This window comes from Pteropus medius, unplaced genomic scaffold (genome assembly GCF_902729225.1).
Source record: "Pteropus medius unplaced genomic scaffold, Ma_sr-lr_union100, whole genome shotgun sequence".
NCBI lineage: Eukaryota > Metazoa > Chordata > Mammalia > Chiroptera > Pteropodidae > Pteropus > Pteropus medius.
In genome coordinates, this window is record NW_024355526.1 from 812307 (window position 1) to 820812 (window position 8506).

Sequence of the window (8506 nt, forward strand, 5' to 3'; positions counted from 1 at the left end):
ATCGCTCTCCACACTCCGCTGCCTCAGGTGTGAATGACTGACAGGAAGGCTCAGAGGCTTAGCAAGGATGTGGGGGCCGAGTTCAGGGCCCCTCTATGGCCCAGGCAGCATTCTTGGGATGCCTGCGCCCCGCTCAGCAGCCAAGGCACTTGCTATGCAAACACTCAGGGCCTCACGCACAATAGTTCCCACCGGCCTGGCCGGCCAGCCAGACCCCGCCCCCACCTCCTCCCCACCCCCATTGTCTCGCCCTCTGGGGGGCACAGTGTGGGAGGCGGCTGAGAGGGGGACCCCCGGCCCAGTCCCTTTCTCCAGGGCAGGAAAGGGCTGCTGGGGGGCTGGGAATGCTGGGAGAGGGTGAATGGCCATGCAAATGAGATGTAGATGAGCCCGGGCCAGGACTCCCCAGAAAGCGGGACTGGAGAGACGCCCTCCCCGACTCCGACTCCGCCGCCCAAGCGCAGGGGGAGCGGCTGACCCGCCCCTCGCCCCGCCCCCGCCTTTGAGTGGCGAGGGCGGCTGAGCGGCCTCCCTCCAGCCTTGGCCTTGGGCGTTCTCTGCCCTCTGGGCTGGGACCCCGGCCTGGCAGGGGCCCCGCCTCTGGGTCTGACTCCCCAGAGTGTGGCCCTTGTCACAAAGGATTGTCATCCCACGCACGCCGCCCCGCAGGCGTCTGCGACGTCTGATTTGAGCGGGCAGGGCCTCGGGCAGGCCGCGTCCGGTGAATGGTCAGACCCTGGTCACCACCCCCACCTGCTCCTGCACACCAGAGCCCTGACCTGGACCGGACCGGACCGGCGACAGCTGGCCTGGCGTTGGCGGCCCCCAGCCCCTCGTCCCTCCCCACTTCTGTTGGCGCTTGTGCTGAGTGGGAATGGACTCACGCATTCACGGCTCGGCCGGGACGCAGTGCGTGAGGAAAGCTCCCCGCTGCCCCCCGGGTCCCGCGGGTCCCACCCCAGACGAGGCCTGTCATCTGTTCTCCCACACGACCCAGACCAGCGTGCCCGGCTCTGGGCCTGGCGCTCTGGCTCGACGCCTGGTGGAAACGGCCCGGGACAGACGTGGGGGCCTCTGCCTCGCGCCCCGCCGGACGGCGTTGGTCCTGGCCGGCAGAGGGGTCCGAGTGGGTAAGGGGCCTTCCTGGGGGGCGGGGGGTCAAAGGGCGCGCTGCTGTTTCTGAGACATGTCGCCCAAAGGCCCTCCGCGGAGGCACGGGTGCCGCGGTCGTAGGCGTGAGTCCCCGCGCGGGGCCCTCAGTGCGGTTTTCATCTGCGTTTCGTCACCGAGCGCGAGGCCGGGCACCTTTTCACGTGTTCGAGAGCCGTTCGCCTTTCCCGCCATGTGAACTCCGCGCCTCCTTTGCTTTTTCCCCGCCCCCTCCCGGATGCCTCGCCTGCCTTATTGATTTGCGGGAGCTCTTTACATATGAGAGAAACGAGCCCTTTGTCTGTGTGATAGCGGCTGCAGCTGTTCCCCCCACATTGCCAAACAGGAGGCTGTGACTTTGCTTCAGGTGGTTTTCACTCCGCAGAAACTTTATTTTATGCTTTTGAGTTTGTCAAAAAAAATTGTTTTAATGAAAACAGATTTTAATTATGGTTGACAGACAATATTATATTAGTTTCAGGTGTACAATGCAGTGATTAGACACTTGTCAAAAGATGTCGCGTGTGCGTCTGGTTTTCGCGTTCTCTGTCACGCGTGCGGAGGGCTCGTGTCAAGTTAGGGGCGTTTCTTCTGTGCCTTTTTTCTAGCCTTCGTGGTTTTCCTTTGTTACCTCGAAATCTCTGACCCGTGTGGAATTTATTCTGCTATGAGGTGTGCGATGCAGACTTTATTCTTTCCAGGCTACCTGGCTGCCCAGGTGCGGGTGGGTCCTTGGATGATCCATCTTCTCTTAGTGGTTTGAAATTCCGTCTCCGTCACATGTGGAAGTCCGTACATATTAGAATCTGCTCGCAGGCTCGGTTCTGCTCCATAAATCGACCTGCCTCTTGCACTAGTATCATACGATTATAATTATTTTTGCAGCTTTATAAAGTTTCTGTATCAAGTAGGGCTGGTCCCCGCTCGTCACTCCGGCAGAGGCTGCAGGAGCCCACACCCACTCCCAGGCCCCTCTCCCTTCCTCCTTCGCTGCCCGCTTTTACCTGAGGCAGGAAAGCACTAAGAAACCGCCTTCCCTGGCTCCGTTGCCTTGGGACTGGGTTCTGGCCAGTGAGAGGGCAGCAGAAGTGGGGTCCGGCCCCTCTGAGGACTTTCCTGTAAAGGATGCGTGAGTGCTCCTCCTTCCTTTCTCCTTCTGGCTGCCTGGAATGTGGAGGTGATGGCTGGACCCCCAGCAGCCATACTGGGCCACCGGGCCCACTTGGAAAGGGAGCCGCACATCAGGAGGGTAGAGCAGAGGGATGGAGGGGTTCTGAGTCCCGAACACCACGGAGCCACCGCAGCCCTGTGCGGCCCACCTCACCCAGGGCTTCTCCTACGGGAGAGAAAACCGAACACTCACCGTGCGAGCCTGAGTGCCTGCGTCTGTCACACGCGGCAAAACCTGATCCTCGCCAAAACATACTTGTTCTTTTTCAGGATTTTCTTGGCTGTTTTTGCTAGTTTCATTTTCTATGTGAGCTTTAGAATTAGTTTGTTTCGTTTAAAAATAAGGCCCGTTAAAAAGTGAAACGTCATCGTATTTGTGGATTTAATAAGGAGAATTGATGTCTTTGTGACATTAAGTCTTTATATTAAAAAAGTTAGCCCTTTTCATTGGTTTAAATCTTTTTTGTCTCTCAACCGCCCTTCGGAGGCTTTCTTAATGTGGCTTTGGCATATTTCTTACTGATTTCCAAATATCTTGTCATCGTCCCGGCAATCACGCACAGGTCTTTCGTGGATGTTTGCTTCCAGGAAGGGCGCTGAGCTTTCTGTGTTGAGTTCGCTCCCAGCCATCTTAAGGAATTCTTCGATTGCTTGAAACCTTTCCGTTTTCGGGTGTTTAATAAAATTGTCCGCAAAAAGTGCTGATTTTCTCTCGACTTCACTGGCCGCTCCTCCGGAATAATGTTAGATATTGGTGGACGCCGCTGTCCTGTCACTGACTTTCACAGATGGGCTTCTAGAATTTTCACATGCAGTTGGTTTGGGTTTAAGAGAGATGTGTTACCAAGTTAAGGACGTATTCAGTCATATTTTATCGTGAGCTCTTAAAATCAAGAATTTTGTTGATTTGGGCAAATGCCTTTTGGGCATCAGTGGAGAAAAATATTTGTTTTTTCTTTTTCCTTTGGAGCTATTCAGAGGTGAAGTAGGGTAACCCTACGAATCAGGGCGCAGAAAGGGCAGATGGTGTACTCAAATGAGGTAATTCGAGGAGATTCAGTAAAGGGACTATTTACAAAGGTGTGGGCAGGGATTAGGAACGAGGCAGGGAACAGTGCAGCCCCAGGGCCATATGTGCCCGGGCCTGAGGGGGCGGGCCGGTGAGCGTGGGAACCTGGGAGCTGCCCTGTAGGCTGCAGGAGGGAGGCCGGGAGCCCAGACCCAGCCCGGCCTGGACCGGGGCGGGAGGCCGAGTCCCCCCTCCCAGGGCCCATGGGGGTGGAAAGGGAACCCTGACCTTTTCCGGGACTGCTGGGCACTACCAGCTGACGCTTCCTGGGACCCTTGCTTTGGTTTTCAAACGCGAAACTTGCCTGCAGCTCTGTCTATTTTCGTTGAGTTTGGTATTAATATCGGGCAGTTTTCATAACGTTGGAAGCTTTTCGTTTTTCTTTTTCTCCCCAGGGGGCCGAAGCAGCTTAAGCAGCTTTGGTGGGCGGCACGTGGTGATTCTTCCCACCGGTGCCGGTGCCGAGGCGGCCGGCGGGGAGGAGCGTGGGTGACTCGCTTCTCTGCTCGCCCAGATTTTCCATATCTTTTGTCGTACGTTTTGGTTAAAATTGTCCGCTCCATCCAGGTTTCTCAAATCCACTTGCACGTAATCGAGCGAAGGGGAGCGAGGGATGCCTCTGCATGTGCTCGGTCCCCACATCTCGCTGTCCCTTGGGGGCACCTGCAGCCCGCGCACTTCCTAACACCCAGCGTGTGTGCGGGGCCCGCCGGAGGACGTCGACCCCGCTCATCCCGCACAAAGCCCCGTGACCGCGAACAGCGTCACTGCTCCAGAAAGATCTGAGAGGTGTTTGGTTCAGCCCCCCGGGCGGCGCGGATGGGGAAACCGAGGCACAGAGTGACAGGGACCTGACGGCACTCAGGAAGACGGGGGAGGGGCAGAGCATAGCCGCCATCGGCACCGGCATTTGCCGAGCGCCCACCGGGTGCCAGGCACACGCCCCGTCACACTCTGAGGAGCAGCCGGGGGCGCGTCTGTGGCCCCAGGCCCCGCAGGCGCCCCTCCCCACACGGCCCCGCACTCACGCCGCCACTCCAAACCTGCCTGGGTGCTTTGCGCTGGCCGCTCCCTTTGACAGAACGCCGGTCCCTGACTGGCTGTGCCCTCACTGCCTTCACGTGTGACCCTGCCGAAGCCACGCTGTCTGCCCGCTCCCATCGGGCTGCTTTATTCTGCACACCCCAAGCACCCCATTTTACCCGCGCCCTGTCTGCCCCGCCAGGCCCCAGGCGGGCTGAGACGTTTGTCCCTTTTCCCTCTCTCACTGCTGTGTCCCCAGTGCCCAGGCCGTGGGTCGGCGCTTTCTTTGTAGGGCTTCGCGGGCTGGGTGAACTCGCGACGCAGGGTGAGATTAAACACGGATACTGAGCGAGGCCGAAGGGGGCTGGCGCCATCGCCGGCTGGGCCCTTAGGCTGCAGGACCCGTAAAAATGTCCACGGCCTTCCAGAAGACAGGTGGACCCCCCCCCCCGCCCACAGAGGGCGCTTAAGAAAACGATCCCACAAACCGAGAGGAACCCACGTGGGAGCGAAGGCCTACACTGTGCCCCTCAGGACAGCAGGTGACAAGCAGCCACCCCTGAGAGTGAGGGGCTCAGGTGAGGAGGGGGAGTCTGCGAGGCGGGCGCTTCTCCCTAGCACGGCAGGCTCATGGGGCCCCAGCACCCTCCGAATCCCTGAGGGGCCCCACCCGGGCCAGGCTCTGTCCCCCACCCCACCCCGGGGCGGCTGATCCTCTCGGAGACGCCACCAGAAAGTTCTCTGAAAAGCCACAGCGTACACGGAGCCCCCTCCGTGGCCAGCCACCTTCGCGCTGTGGCCCGGCCCCACGGGACCCTTTCCTCTCTTGGGGGGCAGGGCCGTGTGGTGTTTTCACGGTAAGTAAAAACGACTCTAAACGACTTGGCAGATGTTCTAAATTACAGAAGTCATAACTCTTGGTTAAAGGCGGTAGCACTGGGGTGTGTCGTGTCATGTGGGGGTTCGAGCGAGTCCCCCTCCACCCCGGTCCCCCTGGCAAAGGCTCAGGAAGTTTGTCCCCTCTCTCTTCCTGCCTAAAGTGACTCAGGTAGAAAACCTGCCTGGGGAAGGAACCTCGGCAGCCACCTCAGCGCAGGGCTCACGTGAGTGAAGCTGCAGATGGCAGCTCCCAGCAAAAGCCTGTCGGCTTGGGCCCCCTGTGTCACACAGTTTCCGGGTGGCCCTGGAGAATGTGCTTACCAGGCCTTGTCCTTTCTCATCTACCTGTGACCAGCCCACCTCCCGGTCTTTTCCCAAATACACACACACCTTGGACGGCCTCCCTGTCTTTGAACTTCCATGTTTGTGTGAATTCCCCGTGTGCAAGTATTAAAATTCAGTTTTCTCCTGTTAACCTGCTGCGTGTCACTTGAATTATTTGACCAACCACAGGGACTAAAGGGGTGAGGCCCCCACCCAGAGACTCCCTGTCAACTCCGTGATGACGCCCCCAGACGGGGCTACTTATAAATAACCCAGCCGGGGTATTTTTGCTAGAGAAACGACCTCCAAACACAGCCAAGTGGGAAGCAAGGTCCCTCAGGCTGGGGGCTCAGCAGGAGGCGTCCAGTGACAGTCATTCCCAATGAAGTTATTTTTATGCCCAAAAATGCTTGTGGGAAAGTCAGAGACGGTGGGAGGGCAGGAAAGACCCTAATCCCAGACGAGAAGGGACCCTTTGCTCCAGTGAGGCCCCAGCCCCCTCCCCGGGCCTGGGGAGAGACATGAGAAGGGGGACAGACGAGGGACAGGCTGGCTTGCCCGAGGCCTGGCTGAGCGCCAGAGGGGCTTGCGGGGGTGGGGGGGGTTCCTGTATGGCACAGAGTCTGGTCCTTCTAGGGCCTGGCTCCAACTAGGGGCTAATTATAGCCGCGGCGCTGGCTGCGGGCCCTGCCCCCCGCCTGGGTGCTGAGATGGGCCTGCTCGCCGGGTCTGCCGTTGGCCATGCCCCGTCCCAGCCCCGCCGAGCCCCAGCACAGCTGTCTGTGGCTTGGCAGCCTCCGAGGAGTCTGGGGTGGGGGCAGGGGGTCTGCGCAGAAAAGCCCTGGCCCAGGCTCCTGCTGGGAGCCCCCTCCCCTCCCTGTCGAAGCCCCAGGGGGCCTGGCCTGGCCTACCGGTCCCCCAGTCTTCTGTACAGCCTGGGCAGCCCTGGACACTTGGAGGGGGGAGAGCTTCCTGTGGGGACACTCAGGGGTCTTGGGCCGGTCCCACGTGTGTCCCCGCTTCCTTCTGTCCCTCGCTCCCTCGCGCGTTCAGCAGGTGTTTCCTGAGCCCCCCCCGCCCCCGTCCCCGTCCCCCTGCTGAGACAGGGTTGGGGAGGGAGGAGGCGGGGCAGGGCCTCCAGGGCAAGGAGTGTGATGACCTTTGCAGGCACCAGGCCACCTGTGGTGTTTCCCCCATGTCGGGGGTGGGGGTCGGGCCAGCCCTGTGGCTGACCCCATTCTGTCCCCCACAGCCGGCCGTCCTCTGCTCCGGTTGCTCCTGGGACAGCTGGCCTCAGGGGTGGGGCGGAGTGAGCTGTCTTGACCTCATGACCCTGGGAGGCACCTCACACTGCCACTTGGGTCAGCTCCGGAGGTCCCTGGGACACTGGTAGGCCAGCCCTGAGCTGGGCACAGGAAGGGCATCCCTCCTGGTCCTGCCCTCGAGGTGCCCAGGGTTGGGGGTCTGGACTGCACAGGGACCTGGACTTGGGCCGAAGGCGAGCAGCCTGACCCACGGGCACCTGTCACTGAGGGCAGGCCGGCTCTCCCACTGCTTCCCAGCCTGTGCTCACCTGTGTCTGTGCCCACCTGTGCCCACCTGTGCCCACCTGTGTCTGTCTGTGCCTGCTGTGCGTGCTGTGCCTGCCTTACCCAATGGGCCTGCTGCATACCTCTGAGGCTATGTGGACCTCATAGCCAGAAGCAGCACCAGCTCACTCCCCTGCCCGCCCCTTCCGGCAGCTTCTCCCTGCCACTCCTGGCTCGGTGGGCTGCCCACGCTGGCCGGCTCCCGCCCGGATCCGTGGTGTCCCGTCTCACCGCAGCCCTAGATAAGGGCCTGGCTCAAAGCTGCTTTGTTCAGCCAACAAAAGGCCATTTCTATGGCACCCTGGGAGCTGGGCCATGGGCCGGCCCGCACTGGGGAGGCCTCAGCCCATCCCTGGCCCCTGGGAGCTGGGCCACGGGCCGGCCCGCACTGGGGAGGCCCTGGCCCATCCCCGGCACCAGCTGGAGAAACCTTAGCTCGGCCTTGGCCGGGCCGCGGAGGCTGGGGACGCACCTGCTGCGGGCTTCCCAGGCCCTCAGACCCGCCATAGGTGTCTTCTTTCTGTGCTCCGGCCTGGCCCTGCCCACTGGCGGCCGCCGCCCGGCTCCTGGCTGCGGAGCCCAGAGCCCCCTACCTCCATGACGAGGAGGGCCGGCCGCCTGAGGGTAGAGGGTCGCACGCTGCCAGGAAGCAGAGCACAGCTGACGGTCACCAGAGGGGCAGGGGGGCCCCTGCTCTGGGGGCTGAGCTGTCTGCTCCCCGGTCCTGCCTCCTGGCCTTGGCCCACACTGCTCCCTCTGCAGAAGCACTCGCCCCACGCCACCTCCGACCCAAGGGCCCTGGGGGACCACGCTAGCACACGTGTCCTGTGCGGGACAGAGGTCCGTGGAGTTTATGCTGGGTTGAGTTGTGGCCACGAGCCCAGGAACACCAAGTACTGCCAGCACCAGCCAGAAGCCCGGCAAAACAGAACTGTCCACTCCAGTGCCTTCAGGGGCAGCGCGGCCCTGCCCACACCCCACGCCGCGGCTGACACACTGCGCCCGATACGGCGGCCTGGGCGGCCTGGGCCCTGTGAGGGAATCGGGTCTGTTGTTTTAAGCCATCGAGTCAGTGGTGCTTTGCTCCCGCAGCCCCAGACATCTCACAGCGTCGTCAGAGGCCCCGGCCTCACGGCACAGCCTCCCAGGCCCTGTTCCATCCAACCTCAGTGCCTGCCTCTGGGCCAGGCACACCAGAGGGCTCAGTCGCGGCCACTGTCTCGCTGGCCTCTCGTGCACTGACCGATTACAGCCAGGGAGATGCTGGTCTCCAGGGGGTGGCCTAGCACTAGGGAGCCTGGCC